Consider the following 17,480-nt stretch of genomic DNA (forward strand, 5'->3'; position numbering starts at 1 on the left):
AAACATTGGGGTACAGATTGCCCTTCTTTTCACGACATCTGTATCTTTGGGGTAAATACCCAGGAGTGCAATTGCAGGGTCATAGGGAAGTTTTATTTTTAATTTCTTGAAGAATCTCCATACTGTTCTCCAAAGAGAATGCACCAACTTGCATTCCCACCAACAGTGTAAGAGGGTTCCCCTTTCTCCACATCCCCTCCAACACATGTTGTTTCCTGTCTTGTTAATTTTGGCCATTCTAACTGGTGTAAGGTGATATCTCAATGTGGTTTTAATTTGAATCTCCCTGAGGGCTAGTGATGATGAACATTTTTTCATGTGTCTGATAGCCATTTGTATGTCTTCATTGGAGAAGTTTCTGTTCATATCTTCTGCCCATTTTTTGATATGCTTGCCTGTTTTGTGTGTGTTGAGTTTGAGGAGTTCATTATAGATCCTGGATATCAACCTTTTTTCTGTACTGCCATTTGCAAATATCTTCTCCCATTCCGTGGGTTGCCTCTTTGTTTTTTTTTGACTGTTTCCTTTGCTGTGCAGAAGTTTTTGATTTTGATGAAGTCCCAAAAGTTTATTTTCACTTTTGTTTCCTTTACCTTTGGAGACATATGTTGAAAGAAGTTGCTGTGGCTGATATAGAAGAGATTACTGCCTATGTTCTCCTCTAGGATTCTGATGGATTCCTGTCTCACATTGAGGTCTTTTATCCATTTTGAGTTTATCTTTGTGTACGGTGTAAGAGAATGGTCGAGTTTCATTCTTCTACATATAGCTGTCCAGTTTTCCCAGCATCATTTATTGAAGAGACTGTCTTTTTTCCACTGTATATTTTTTCCTGTTTTGTCAAAGATTAATTGACCATAGAGTTGAGGGTCCATATCTGGGCTCTCTACTCTGTTCCACTGGTCTATGTGTCTGTTTTTATGCCAGTACCATGCTGTCTTGGTGATCACAGCTTTGTAGTAAAGCTTGAAATCAGGTAACGTGATGCCCCCAGTTTTATTTTTGTTTTTCAACATTTCCTTAGCGATTCGGGATCTCTTCTGATTCCATACAAATTTTTGGATTATTTGCTCCAGGTCTTTGAAGAATACTGGTGAAATTTTGATCGGAATGGTATTAAAAGTATAGATTGCTCTAGGCAGTATAGACATTTTAACAATGTTTATTCTTCCGATCCAAGAGCATGGAATGGTCTTCCATCTTTTTGTGTCTTCTTCAATTTCCTTTATGAGTGTTCTGTAGTTCCTCAAGTACAGATCCTTTACCTCTTTGGTTAGGTTTATTCCCAGGTATCTTATGGTTCTTGGTGCTATAGTAAATGGAATCGATTCACTAATTTCCCTTTCTGTATTTTCATTGTTAGTGTATAAGAAAGCCACTGATTTCTGCACATTGACTTTGTATCCTGCCACGTTGCTGAATTGCTGTATGAGTTCTAGTAGTTTGGGGGTGGAGTCTTTTGGGTTTTCCATATAAAGAATCATGTCATCTGTGAAGAGAGAGAGTTTGACTTCTTCATTGCCAATTTGGATACCTTTTATTTCTCTTTGTTGTCTGATTGCTGTTCCTAGGACTTCTAATACTATGTTGAACAAGAGTGGTGAAAGTGGGCATCCTTGTCTTGTTCCTGATCTCAATGGGAAGGCTGCAAGCTTTTTCCCATTGAGGATGATATTTGTTGTGGGTCTTTCATAGATAGATTTGATGAAGTTCAGGAATGTTCCCTCTATCCCTATACTTTGAAGCGTTTTCAGGAACGGATGCTGGATTTTGTCAAATGCTTTTTCTGCATCAATTGAGAGGACCATGTGGTTCTTCTCTCTTCTCATATTAATTTGTTCTATCACATTGATTGATTTGCGAATGTTGAACCATCCTTGTAGCCCAGGGATGAATCCCACCTGGTCATGGTGGATAATCTCTTTAATGTGCTGTTGGATCCTGTTTGCTAGGATCTTGTTGAGAATCTTAGCATCCATATTCATCAGTGATATTGGTCTGAAAATTTCCTTTATGGTAGGGTCTTTGCCTGGTTTAGGGAAAATCCTAAGAATAGCATTGAACAGAAATATAGAGAAAACCTACAGAAAGAAAGACTTCAAAGGTAACTTGATAAAAACGTATCTATCAATAATCACTCTCAATGTGAATGGCCTAAGTGCGCCCATAAAACGGCACAGGGTTACAGATTGGATAAAACGACAGGACCCATCCATATGTTGTCTACAAGAGACCCATTTTGAACCTAAAGATACACCCAGACTGAAAGTGAAGGAATGGAGAAGCATTTTTCATGCCAATGAGCCTCAGAAGAAGGCTGAGGTAGAGATTCTCATATCAGATAAATTAGATTTTAAACTAAAGACTGTAGTCAGAGATACGTAAGGACACTACATAATTCTTAAAGGGACTATCCACCAAGATGATCTAACAATTGTAAATATCTATGCCCCCAATATGGGAGCAGCCAATTACATAAGAAAACTGTTAATCAAGATAAAGAGTCATATTGATATGAATACAGTAATTGTAGATCTTAACACGCCTCTCTCAGAATTAGACAGATCATCAAAGCAGAAAATCAATAAAGAATGAGCATTGAATGGCACATTGGAACAGATGGACCTCATAGATATATACAGAACATTCCACCCTAAAACAACAGAATACTCATTCTTCTCAAGTGCACATGGAACCTTCTCAAGAATAGATCGCATACGGGGTCACAAATCAGGACTCAACCGATACCAAAAGACTGAGATTATTCCCTGCATATTCTCAGATCACAATGCTTTGAAACTGGAGCTTAATCACAAGGAAAAGTTCAGAAGGAACTCAAACACCTGGAAGCTAAAGGCCACCTTGCTTCAGAATGCTTGGATCAATCAGGAGCTCAAAGAAGAACTGAAACAATTCATGGAAACCAATGAGAATGAAGACACTTCGGTCCAAAACCTATGGGATACAGCAAAGGCTGTCCCAAGGGGAAAATACATAGCCATCCAAGCCTCCCTCAAAAAAATTGAAAAATCCAGAACACGGCAGCTGTCTCTACACCTTAAAGAACTGGAGAATCAACAACAAATCAAACCAACTCCACACATAAGAAGGGAAATCATCAAGATTAGAGCTGAGATCAATGAGGTAGAAACCAAAGATACAGTAGAATGTATTAATGAAACTATAAGTTGGTTTTTTGAAAGAATCAATAAGATCAATAAGCCATTGGCCACACTAATCCAAAAGAAAAGAGAGAAAGCCCAAATTCATAAAATTATGAACGAAAAGGGAGAGATCACAACTAACACCAAGGAAGTAGAAACAATCATCAGAAGTTATTATCAACAGTTATATGCCAATAAGCTTAGCAACCTTGATGAAATGGATGCATTCCTGGAAAACTATAAACTCCAAAAATTGAACCAGGAAGAAATCAACAACCTGAATAGACCGATATCTAGTAACGAGATTGAAGCAGTGATCAAAAACCTCCCAAAAAACAAGAGCCCAGGACCTGACGGATTCCCTGGGGAATTCTACCAAACTTTCAAAGAAGAAATAATATCTATTCTCCTGAAGCTGTTTCAAAAAATTGAAGCAGAAGGAAAACTTCCAGCCTCTTTGCTACACTGTTTTGATCACTGTAATTTTGTTGTAGTTTTGAAAGTGGGAAGTGTGAGTCCTCCAACTTTGTTTTCCTTTTTCAAGATGATTTGGCTATTGCAAGTCTATATGGATTTTAGAATCAACATTTCCACATCTTTGTAAACAACAAAAAAAATACCATTGGGATTTTGATAAGAATTGCATGGAATGTGTAGATTAGTTTTATGAGATTTCCTCTCTTGATTTCCTTTGGTTCTGTCTATGGCATCCTTAATCTCTTTCAGCATCTTCAAGACAGTTGATACAAAGTCTTTGTCTAGTAAATCTAATGACTGTGTTTCTCAGGAATAGTTTCAATTAATTTCTTCCCCCCGCTTCTATTAATGAACAATACTTTCTTGTTTCTTAGCATGACTTACAATATTTTTGTTGAAAGCTGAACATTTTTAATATTATAATGTGATAACTTTGAAAATCAGATTATCTCCACTCTTTGGGTTTTGTTAATGAGTCTTGTTTTGGGTTGTTGCTGTTTGCTTGCTTAGTGGCCTTTCTAAATTATTTTAATAAAATTTGTATTCTTTGCTGTGTGTGGCCGCAGAAATCTGTGTTCCATTAGCTTAGTGGTCATCTAGTATTTTTGCAGAATTTCCTTAAATGCCTAAAGGCAAAAAGAAAAATGAAAAACACTCTTCCAAATCTGAAAATTGGCTCTGTGTGGGGATATTTCTTGAACAGTTAGCCAGGCTATTTACAACTGTGCCTTTCCCTGCTTGCTCGGAGCCTGAAGGTCAGTCAAAGGTAAAAGCTTCAGGTCTTTTCAGGACTTTTCTGAGCATATATCCAGCTCTGGGAATGTGTGTGGTCTTATCAATTCCCTAGTGTATGTAGGAACTTTTAAAAGACCTCTCTTCCACGTATCATCTTTCCCTACTGGTTTTTCCCCAGGTTTTCTACTTTGTTTGTTGCTTGTCCTGACTGCTATCCCTTGCCCCAGGCTCCATGGCCAATATTTCTGCTTTTAAATGCTTTTAGCAAATGCCTGGGAAGTCACCCCAGCCCCAAGATTGCTCTAAGTCAAGCAAAACAAAGACAGGCCCTTGTGCAGGTCCTTTATGGACCTACCAAAAAAGTGGAAACACACAATCACAATTTTTTAAGACTAATATCCATATTTCTCCCTTGGGCACTGGCAACCTACACCAGGAATACATACCACTGTCTTCACGGGTGCTGCTCCAGGGATGAGGAATGGTGGATGGGCAACCTGAAACGCCACAGTGCTCTTACTACAGGGTGGCAGCTTCTGTTATCATTAAGTTTTCCCGATTGTTGTTCATTTCTGACTAGTTACCAGAGTTCTGCAAAAGTAAATTGATAATTTTGCCAGTTTATTAAGTTGCTTTTTTCCCCTCATGTATTCTTAGTATTTTTGATTATAGTAAATGTTTATATACATACATAAAATTGACCATTTTAACAATTTTTTTTAATTTTTTATTTTTTATAAACATATATTTTTAATCCCCAGGGGTACAGGTCTTGTGAATCACCAGGTTTACACACTTCACAGCACTCACCAAAGCACACACCCTCCCCAATGTCCATAATCCCACCCCCTTCTCCCAACCCCCCCTCCCCCCAGCAACCCTCAGTTTGTTTTGTGAGATTAAGAGTCACTTATGGTTTGTCTCCCTCCCAATTCCATCTTGTTTCATTGATTCTTTTTCTACCCACTTAAGCCCCCATGTTGCATCACCACTTCCTCATATCAGGGAGATCATATGATAGTTGTCTTTCTCTGCTTGACTTATTTCGCTAAGCATGATACGCTCTAGTTCCATCCATGTTGTTGCAAATGGCAAGATTTCATTTCTTTTGATGGCTGCATAGTATTCCATTGTGTATATATACCACATCTTCTTGATCCATTCATCTGTTGATGGACATCTAGGTTCTTTCCATAGTTTGGCTATTGTGCAGCAATTGCACTACTGGGTATTTACCCTAAAGATTCAAACGTAGTGATCCAAAGGGGCATGTGCACCCGAATGTTTATAGCAGCAATGTCCACATTTTAACAATTTTTAAGTGTATGGTGATATTAATTACATTCACATTATTGTGCAGTCACCACCACCATCTTTTGTGCAACTATCACTGCTATTAATTGATTTTTTAAAAAAGATTTTGTTTATTTTTTTGAGAGAGAGAGAGAGCACAAGCTGGGGGGAGGCAGAGAGAGGGAGACACTCCATGCTGAGCCCAATGCGGGGCTCCATCTCACCACCCTGAGGTCATGATCTTAGCCAAAATCAAGAATCAGACACTTAACTGACCGAGCCACCCAGGCACCCCAATTAATTGCTTTTCTGAATGGATAGAGCCATAGAGTTTCCTTCTCTGCCATTTTCAGTGAGATCATTTCTTACTTAAGATTTTTGAGTTGGGAAATAATGTGGCATGAAGTGTGTCAGAAAAGTAAGAGGGTTAGTAGCTAAAATTTTAGTGACGATGAAGTGTTTGTTAAATTATAGGGTACGCTGGACTACTTCTTGTGAACCTACGATTATTTCAAGGTAAAAAGTTAAAAAATAGAGTGGATAGGGGCACCTGGGTGGCTCAGTGGGTTAAGCCTCTGCCTTCGGCTCAGGTCATGATCCCAGGGTCCTGGGATCGAGTCCCGCATTGGGCTTTCTGCTCTGCAGGTAGCCTGCTTCCTCCTCTCTCTCTGCCTGCCTCTCTGCCTACTTGTGATCTCTGTCAGATAAATAAAGAAGGAATAAAAAAAAAAAATAGAGTGGATAATATATTTCAGGATCTTATATAAATATTAATTCTGATATTCAAAAGAGCAAAGCTTAAACTCAAAATAGCAGATCAAACCGGTAGCAAAGAAATACAGAAAGAAATAGTACAAATAGTTTCCAAAGAAACTCCTGAGTTCATGCTTGCCATGGCACAAAAGAGCACTCAGGAGATAATCACACTGAGTGATGAATAAGTTTGGAAGAGCATTTGGCTTGATCAAAGGGAAAAAAGAGGTTGCGCTGGAATGGGTACTGAAAAAACTCTCAAAGGACCATTTTGATTACCTTTTTCACTTGTCAACCAAGTTTGCATCATGTAAACAAATTATATTTTGGGGAAAAAATTAGCAAAAACTCAGAAAGAAGAAACTAGAACCTGAAAATAAAATAGGCTAGAAGAAAGAGATTAAAAACTACTCCAGGTTAAAAAAAACACAACAAAACCCAACCAACCCTTTTTCCTTTATCTCTTAAATTCACGGACCGAAGTCCTGCAAATTAAACTGACAAAAGATAGGAGAAAAGACATACAAAATTTATTTGATGTTAATGTTTTAATTTTTATGTGTACATGGGTTTCCCACAGAAAAGGAAGTGAAAACCCAAGGAAGTGGTGAGGCCCAAGACTTTCCATATCATTTTAACAAAAAGTGATAAATCTGTGGAAAAGTGACAACACGAAGAAAGTGTTTGGGGTTCTACGGGTGGTAAATTGTGGGAAAGTGATTATATGAGGGGAAACTAATGGAAATTAAGGTTACTTGGGTAAGGCTTATTTATGTAGGTTCAAGTCAGTGCTATCTCTGGGGATAAGAGTTGTCTTTTCCCAGTATTGGAGAGGAGAGGAGACGCCTTCACCAAGGGAAATTTATACCCTACCTTTAGGCATGAAGGGGGAGAGTAGAGAGTTTTTCTGTGTCTGCTCTTTCTCAACTGCCTTTAGTTCAAAATAATTCTCATGCTAACATAGAATATTTTGGGATGGAATATCTTGATCCCTTTCAACAGTTTAAGGAAAAAGAACTTGAACACAAGGAGGTAGATACTCATAAAATCAGTAGAAAAACAGAGGATCAGGCTGTAACAGGAGACAAGCAATGACTTCTAGAACACTGCATATATGACCCTCTCAAGGTGCTGTAATCTCATCACAAAATATAAGATGCATGCTAAGAAAGTCAGGCACGGGAAGCCACAAACACTGCTTTCACCAATGTTTCTGAACAACCCCCAGTGGAATGCAACGATCGGGTCTAGAACATGGAATGTGACATCTGCCAACCTTACAGCCTGCCACCCCACCCCGCCGCCATGAAGCTGGAGACTGGACACTAGCATCTTCATGACATTGTTTCCCAAAGGCAATAAAAAGCACCAAAAATGTTCCTATTTCATTTCTACTTTCAAAATCTCATGCAAATGCATTTTGTTATCCTCATTCGTATCCAGGACCTTAGCTGGGAGACTGGGTAATGTAATTTTTAGCTTTGCAGTCTCTGCAGTACAGAAAAGCACACTGGAAGGACGTGGGAATGAATGTTAAGTGCCAATGGAGTTTATTCAGCCTGGGGGAGTTTAGATATTCCTTTGATTTTTATCTGTTCCATTGACTGGCATTTCTGTCACCCCAAGATCAGAATAAGAAAAAAAAAAAAACCCTTAGAGATCATTTCATCCTAACCCTATACTTTTATGGATGAGGAAACGGAGACTCCGAAATTTTAAGTGACCTATTCCAGATCCCATAGCTAATAATGGCAAATCTTAATTCCTGGGTCTAGGATCCTTTCCAGACTTTTAATTTATTTATATATATCCACTTTGTTCCAAAGAAAGTTTAAAGTGGCTTATGATATAAAAAACAGGGTAAAATTCTTAAAAAATAATGATGTAATAGGAGACATACAGGAAGTGAGGGGGATCATTCCTAGGAGCCAGGACTCCAGCACGTAGGAGTAGATAATTTAGGGTTCTGAGGAGTAAGCGAAGATACAATCTGTGATTGAATCTAATTTTTAGGTGCTTGATTAATGAATTTGACCTCAAGTTTGGTTTGCTTAAATGAGTTCCAATTTTACCAGACAAAAAAGAAGATTTTTGTCAAAAATGCCTTAAAAAGAATAGTGATTTCTTAAAAGCTATTTCTTTAAAACACAGAAAACAGGAAAGGCAGAAATAATGCTGGGATAAAAAAAAGAGAGAGAGAGACCCTGTAGAAAGTTTAGGTAGCTAAGACAGCAGTGATTTGGTTTGCAGAAGGATTAACAGTACCTTTAAGGGTTGAAGAGGGGCTGTCAGTGTCCCAGTGTAGGTGAGCAGATCACAGTTGGGGGCTATCTGTGCAAGTCACAACTGTCAGCTAGAGGCAGCTGAGATGATTTGGGGGAAGAAGAGGACATGCCAAGCAGCAGTTTGTTTCATAATTAATTTAGAAAGTGGTAAATACAGTGGCCTGTCAAGAGCCAAATAACAAAAATAGAAGGAACACTAAGTGTAAGTGTAAGTATTAGCTTTGTGTTTCTGTAAAATGTATTTGGGAAAGGAATAACTTTTCTCTTCTTACCACCTAGCTCCTTTCTTCCACATTAACAACAAAAAATTTTTTTTCCCAGAATGCAATTTGATGTTCTCTTCAACCTGTTTCTCTAATTGCAATTAAACCCTGAGGGAGTAATCTTTCCAAATGCCAGAAAATGTTAGTGCCCAAGGGAATGGCAAAGCTGGAAATGTGATGTGAGTCGTCATCAGACCAGCTTTTTCTGCTTGAGAACAAAAGAAGGGCTGGGAAGATGGGATCACCCACAATTCTCAAACAGGAAGCCCTGGTGTTCATTTCCCCCAAGAAAATAATTGTTCTGCAATCTTTGGATCATCTGACAAACTGCTTCCTGGCGTATTGATTTGCTGCTACACTGGAAAAGTAATAAATCAATAACCAGTTTTGTTGAGAAAGCAGGGAAAAGTAGTGTTAGCTTGAGGAACCACTGAAGACTTAAGAAAAGGAATTATGTTTTTGAGAGAAAAAAGTAATGCATTAGGGAGGCACTTGAAGGACCCGAGAGAAGACCACATAATAGGAATTTGAGAGAAACTTGCTTCTGGTTAGTCTCCTGCCGGTCTCATTTTGCATAGGTTAGTAAGGCCGGCAGGAAGCTGAGTGCTGGGCTCTGCTGAAGCAGTGTCATGAACCAGAGAAGATGGTCAGGCCTGCGGGCCTGGTTGGGAATGACATCATGGTATCAAGGTAGAAGTCCTGGTGGCTTCAGAGAGACCCGGATCTGAACTCCAGTTGTTACGGGCTGTGCCCACCTACGCGCCTTCCTTGAATTCCAAAGTTTTAGTTTCCTCATCTGTGAAACTGAAATAACAGTCCCCCCCCACCCCCCCGCATTGTGAGGATCAGATAGGATATCTCAAAAGCAGTTAGCACACAATAGTTGATAAATAGTTGCTATGACTGTTAATGAGAAGACTGTGGGGGCCGTGAAGAATAGATTAGGAAGGAAGAGTATCAGGAAGCTGGTTTAGAATTTTTTGAGTCGATAGAGCAGTTTCTACATTACAGAGAGACCAGCAAGTTAAGAAAAACCCATGATAAGAAGCTAGACTCTTTGAAAGGAATTTGATGCTACGTCACTGAAGGGAAGTCAATGATTTATTTGAGGAAAATGGTAGCCAATTTATCAGTAGAAAGCTATTTGACATTTGTGGGAAATGGGAGAAAAGTCAGGTCAAAATATAAAAATGCAGAAACCATTAACTGGATGAAATGGAATGCTTGGTGATATGTGAGGGAGGGGACAGTGTGAATAAGTGGTCTTGAGATAATTGGAGAAAGATGGGTAACAAATGGCGTATTTAGGCTAGAGTTCAGTGAATTCTATCGTTCTTTGTAAGGGGAAATACCCTTAGAAATGACATCCAATTTTTTTTTTTTTATGCAAGTATTCTCTTTGAAATCTCTGCCAGTATAACGTTCATAGTAATGAAAAATTTTTTTAAAAATAATAAAAATAGAAAAAAGTGCCTGATCAGGGAGTTAACAATCAGTTTCCCAGTGGAACTGGGGAAGTTGAAATGGTAGGTCAGGTAAGAAATTAAAAATTTCAGGGCGCCTGGGTGGCTCAGTGGGTTAAGCCGCTGCCTTCGGCTCAGGTCATGATCTCAGGGTCCTGGGATCGAGTCCCGCATCGGGCTCCCTGCTGAGCAGAGAGCCTGCTTCCCTCTCTTTCTCTCTCTCTCTCTCTCTGCCTGCCTCTCCATCTACTTGTGATTTCTCTCTGTCAAATAAATAAATAAAATATTAAAAAAAAAAATTTCAATTATCTCCCTGTCAGTTGTCAGGCTGCCTAATTCAGGATGAAATGCAGAGATGAGATTTTAGGATGAGGCAAATGATGAATTCTAGCAAAGTAGAATAGCCCCACGTGGCACAGAATGAGCACTAACTGGTTTAGTCCAATGTTTATGAGTGATCTCTTGGATAATCGTAGCACAATCAAGTACGACATTTTATGGGGGGGGGGCGGGGAGCGGCCAAGAACATACATTTAGATAAAGCCAAGAACATACATTTAGATAAAGTTCAAACACTGATAAGAAAAACTTGGCCAAAATGGATTTTAAAATAATGTTTTAAAAACCCTGAAGTCTAACTAAAAACATTACTGTAAACATGTGAAAACTGTTTGCCACAGATAAATCAAAATGTCCAGGTATTAGGGGTGAACTAGAAATTAAGTGACTAAATCCAGAAGCACACTGAAAAATTTTTTGAAATTAGTAATAGCAAGATTGTTTTTAAATACACCTGGCAGCAAGCTATGTATGGAAAAGTTACACATGTGGATGAAAAGGAAATACGATAGTTCAATGAATTCATTTATTCCTCTTTTTTCCTGAATAGAAATGTGAACAGCGTCTAAAAAGAAAAAAAAAAACAAACAGTTAATTTAGAAAGAGACAGATTTTTCTCCCTTTGCTGTCTGACTTCTTATTACCTGGAAAAAATAGAAACATTCCAAATTTTAAATGAAACCCAGTTTTAAGGAATACTGCTTGAAAAGGTTCTGCAGCATTTTTTTATTTCAAAAATCTTACAGAAAGATTTTAAGACTGAATTCATTTCCAAAGTAACTTTTGAAGCAGATAATTTAGAGCTGCTAAGGAAAAAGTCAGGGTGCAGCAGGATTATTGGGAGTGGCTGGTCCCCACCCAAAGCCTTTGAATGGACCTCACATGTGACTGTTGCTTAAGATATATTATCAGCTGTTAATTGAGCTGGGAGATCGCCCACGTGACTCCAAATACCCTGGGGCATTGGTTGGAACAACCCGTCCCCCACCCCCAAGCCTGCGGAATCTGAAAAGAAAGGCAGGATTCTAAACTTCTAAGAGGCACAGCCTTCTTGAAGAGAAGGACAATAATATTAATATTAAGAAAACTGCCTTTGATTAATGTGCTAGTTGTTTGTAGAACTAGTTTTATTGGATTTTGTTTCTGCCATAAAGTCGTATGCTTACACGGGAAAAAAAGACCTAGAAAATACAGAAAACCATAAAAAGAAAATAAAAATCAATTATCATCCCACACTCAGAAAAACCTATGATAATATCTTAAAATACATGTGGCAGGCATTCTGCCATATGTATGTTTTCTCTCCTTTTGTAAATTTCGTGTAAAATGAGATAGTACTATTTGGTAGTCTGCATTGTTTTAATTAGAAACATATGAAATGCAAATCTTTTTATGTTGATAGATATAGATACATTTTATTTTTAGTGTCTGGACATTATGTAGTTTAATTTTATACCTTTTTGATATATAGATTATAAGTTACAGAATTTAAATAAATATTTCATTTACTTTTAAAATCAGTTGAATATTTGGCTCGCAGTATATATATATATATATATATATATATATATTTTAAGATTTTATTTATTCATCTGACAGAGAGGGGGAAACACAAGCAGAGGGAGTAGGATTGGGAGAAGCAGGCTCCCCGCTGAGCAGGAAGCTTGATGCTGAACTCCATTCCAGGACCTTGGGATCTGGAACTGAGCCGAAGGCAGATGCCCAGCCACTGAGCAACCCAGGCACCCCTTGCAGTATATTCTTCATGCACATTAGTCCTTATACACTTCTGATCATATTACACTCTCAGACTGTAATATTATACCCTGAGCAGCATCTAGCACACCAGAGAATGACAGAGTCTCTTGACCCACTCTCTGGAATGGATTTTAGAACTCTGGCACTCAATATTTCAATATTAACGCAATGCTAAGATGAACATTCTTGCTCAATTATTTCTTAGGATAAATTCCAAGAAGTTGAATTGCCATCCCAGAGGTGATGCTCATTTTTAAGGCTTTTGCTACATACCATTAAACTGACCTCTGAAAAGGTAAGTCAATTTACCTTCATGCCCTGCTTCCCCATACTTTCTCCACAAGGAATATCATTATTCTTTACAAAGCTGATAGTTTAAAAAAACGGTATTGCACTCTCATTTGTAGTTCTTCAATTACTAATAAGGTTAAATATTTTCTTATAGCTGTATGTTTTGTCTTTTTTCTCTCTTCCTATTTTTAAATTTTTATTTATTTTTAAATTCAATTTATTTAAACTAAAACAAATGCAATTCATCCATTTCTCCTATCCCCCACTTCCTGCCTCTGGTTAATCTGCCAGTTTATAGATGCCTTTGTATCTATAAGCTCAGATTGCGTGTGTGAGAGAGATCATATGCAATTTGCCTCCTTTGTCTGATTTATTTCGATTAGCATAATGCCCTCAAGGTTATTTCATGTTTCTGCAAATGGCAGGATATCCTTTTTTATGCTTGAATAATAGTCCAGTGCGTGTGTGCGTGTTTGTATGTGTGTGTGTATGTGTGTGTGTGTGTGTGTGACATCTTTGTCCATTCATCCACTGATGGACACTGAAGTTGTTTCCATATCTTGACTATTGTAAATAAGGTTGGAATGAACATGGGTTGCAAATATCTTTTCAAATTAGTGTTTTCATTTTTTTCAGATAAATACCCAGATGTGGGGGGTGCCTGGGTGGCTCAGTGGGTTAAAGCCTTTGCCTTCGGCTCAGGTCATGATCGCAGAGTCCTGGGATCAAGCCTCTCACTGGGCTCTCTGCTCAGTGGGGAGCCTGCTTCCCTTCCTCTCTCTCTGCCTGCTTCTCTGCCTACTTGTGATCTCTGTCTGTCAAATAAATAAATAAAATCTTTAAGAAAAAAAATACCCAGACGTGGAATTGGTGGATCATATGGTAGTTGAATTTATACTTTTTTGAGAAGCCTCCATACTATTTTTCAGTAGTGGCTGCACCAATTTGCATTTCCACCCAAAGTGCATGACCTTTTCTCTACATCCTGGCCAACACTTGTTATTTCTAGTCTTTTAATAATACCCATTTTAACAGGTGTGAGGTGATATCTCATTTTGGTTTTGATTTGCATTTCCCTGATGATGAGTGATGAACATTTTTTCATGTGCCTTTTGGCCCCCTGGATGTCTTCTCCGGAAAAATGTCTGTTCAGATCTTCTGCTCATGTTTTAGTTGGTTTGTTTGCTTCTTAGTTATTGAGTTGTATGAGTTCTTTATATATTTTGTATATTAGTCCCTTGTGGATATTTGCAAATATTTTCTCCCACTCAGTAGGTTGCCTTTTCATTTTGTTGATTATTTCTTTTGCTGTGCAGAAGCTTTTTAGTTTGACGTAGTTCCATTTGTTTATTTTTGCTTAAGTTGTTTTTGTTTTTGGTGTTCTATTAAAAAAGTCATTGCCAAGGCCGATGTTGAGAAGTTTGCTCCCTGTTTTCTTCTAGGAGTTTTAGGGTTTGAGGTCTTACATTCAATTCTTTAATCCATTTTGGGTTAACTTTTGTGTATTGTGTAAGATAGTGGCCCAATTTCTTTTTCTTTTTCTTTCTTTTTTCTTTTCTTTTTTCTCTTTTTTTTTCTTTTTGCAATTTGCTCTCAGTCTTTTCCTTTTTAAAAGAAATTGTGATATATATTTTTTTCCTGTGAAATTTCTGGGGGAGTATTATGTGGTACAAACAATGGGAGAATCAACTAACTTGGTTTATTTTTATAAAAATATTAAGTTTTTGGAGGGCAAGGCCTTGTCAGTAATGAGTTGGTCTCTTGGACTTACTACTGACTTGTGTGAAGGATTGGGAAACACTTTTTTGACATCTTATAAATTAAGATAAATTTAATTAATTAAATTAAATTAAATTTTAATTATATTAATATTGTAATATTAATTAATTAAAATTAATTAAATTAATTTAAAATTAATATGAATAAATTCATCTTATAAATTATCTGAAAAGGAAAGGTTACTATAGACTTAAATGATAAGCTATTGGGGCTCAAGTATAGGAATATCTTGCTATGCACAGAGATAGAAAAGTGGAAGGTAACTGTAATAGTGTATTGGTAAAATATCATAGTAGTGGCTAGGAAACATTTACTTTATTAATCAGACTTTCAAAAACTTTTCACTTCTCTGCTAAGTATAAAAACAATCTAACCGTTTAATGTTTTAAGGATTAGTTTTTTAAGAAAAATAATTAGCACACAGTAATATTGACTTTTTTGGGTGTGTAATTCTATGAATTTTATTACATGGGTATATTTGAATAACCACCACACCACTACACAATCAAAATGTAGTACAGTTACCTCTACCCACCAAACTCCTTTATACTAACCCCTTGTTCTCAACCCCTAGCCACAACTGATTTGTTTTCTATCACTTTAGTTTTATCTTTTTAAAGTGTTGTGTAAAATGCAATCATAAAGTATGAAATTTTGGAGACTGGTTTCTTTCTCTCAGGATAATGTCCTTGAGATTCATCCAAATTGTTGTATGTATCAGTAGTTTGTTTCTTTTTATTACTGAGTGGATCTCATTGTTTGGATGTACCATACATCAATTGCTGTTTATTCACTTATTGAAAGGTATTTGGGCTGTTTCTAAATTGTGGCAATTATGAATAGAGTTGCTATATAAACACTCTTATACAGATTATTGTGTGGATATAAGTTTTTGTTTTTCTAGGGCAAATATATAGAAGTAGAATCTCTAGGGTATTGGTAAATGTGTGTTTAACTTTACAAGAAACTATCCAAAACTATTTTCTAAAGTGTCTTCATCATTTTTACATTTTTAGCAGCAATATATGAGTGACCCAGTTTCTTTACATCCTTTGTCAGCACTTAGTGTTGTCACTATTTTTTATTTTAGCCATTGTAATAGGTGTGTGGTGATATTATGGATTGAATCTGCATTTCCCCAGTGCCTAATGTTGAGCATCTTTTTGTTTGCTTATTTGCCATCCATATCTCCTCTCTGGCTAAGTATCTGTTACAAGTCTTTTGCATGCTTTAAATTTTTTTTCCCCCTGTTTTTTTCTACCATTGCGTTTTGAGAATTCTTTATATATTCTAGATATAAGTCCTTTGTCATATATTTGGTTAGCAAATATTTTCTCCCAGTCTTCAGCCTGTCTTTTCATTCTCTCTCATGGTGTCTTTCATAGAGAAAAAGATTTTAATCCTGATGATGTCTCAGGATCAGTCTTGACTACTCTGTGAATGCTAGTTGATTACTGAACCTCCTAACCTCCCTCTTATCTAATCCCCATCTATTTGGACTCCATTTCCAATTCCAGGGCCTTTCTCCTCACTGTACCTGGTCACAAAACTCAATTCAATTATACATGCTATGGATGTGTGTGTGTGTGTGTGTGTGTATATATATAAAATTTATATAATGTAAACACATTTTAAAAAAGATTTATTTAGGGGCGCCTGGGTGACTCCGTTGTTAAGGGTCTGCCTTCTGCTCAGGTCATGATTCCAGGGTCCTGGTATCCAGAACTGCATCGGGCTCCCTGCTCTGCAGGAAGCCTGCTTCTCCCTCTCTCACTCCCCGCTGCTTGTATTCCCTCTCTCGCTATCTCTCTCTGTGTCAGATAAATAAATAAAATCTTAAAAAAAGAAGATTTATTTACGTTAGAGAGAGACAGAGAGCGAGCACGGGATGGGGTGGAGCGGAGCGAGATGGAGAGAGAGCCTCAAGCAGACTCTGCGCTGAGCCCAACTCTGGGCTCAATCTCATGACCCTGAGGTCACGACCTGATTTGAAACCAAGAGTTGGACGCTTAACTGACGACACCACCCCAGCTCTCCTGTTAGTAAATACTTAATTTGCTTTTAAAATCAATTGAACATTTGGCACGTTCGTTATGTTCCATACACATTTCTGAGTCATATACCCCTGGAAGGTAAACACTTGTCCTTTTTTAATCTTATTTGAGCTGCACCTGACATATAAGAAGATGATAAAGTATCATTCCTGGAAGGGCTCTTCAAGTCCTGGTGGTAAACGTGTGGTCTGTGGATCAGCACCATCAGCATTACTAGGGAATCTGTAAGAAATTCACTCTCAGACCCTACCCTAGGCCTGTGAGTTAGAATCTGCATTCTAATGAGGTCCCCAGGTGCACATTAAAGTTTTCGAAGCACAGCTGTACAGTCGTCTGGCTCTCGATCTTATTTTCTAAACAAAGAAACTGAGGTTGAGAGAGAACAAGGAGGCCTCAACGCCAAGGCAGTTAGTACTAGAGCCTGGATGAGAACCTGGCCCTCCTACTCCGTGGCAGCCGGTGTGCTGAGTGCCGCCGCGTGCCTCCATCATTTTGGATAACAATGCCAATGTCAACTTCTCCCTTATCCTAGCTTGTGTGTGGAGCATCAGCCCTTGTCTTGACGTGGTCTTTCTCTGAAAAGACTCCCCTCGTTCCTTATTCCCAATATCCCCTAGGGATATCCAACTTTCAAAATGCAGACTTTCAAATTTTCCTAATGAAACGAACTAAATACTCTTTGGGGGAATAAAGTGATTTTTTCCCCTTGCATTTGTTTACTTCTCTGTAAGCTCCTGAGATGGCTAACATGCTAGTTGTTAATCACACCATCTGCTCAAACAGCACTTCTAAATCATTTGATTCATACTTTTCTTTTTAAGGAATT

This window comes from Mustela lutreola, chromosome 3 (genome assembly GCF_030435805.1).
Source record: "Mustela lutreola isolate mMusLut2 chromosome 3, mMusLut2.pri, whole genome shotgun sequence".
NCBI lineage: Eukaryota > Metazoa > Chordata > Mammalia > Carnivora > Mustelidae > Mustela > Mustela lutreola.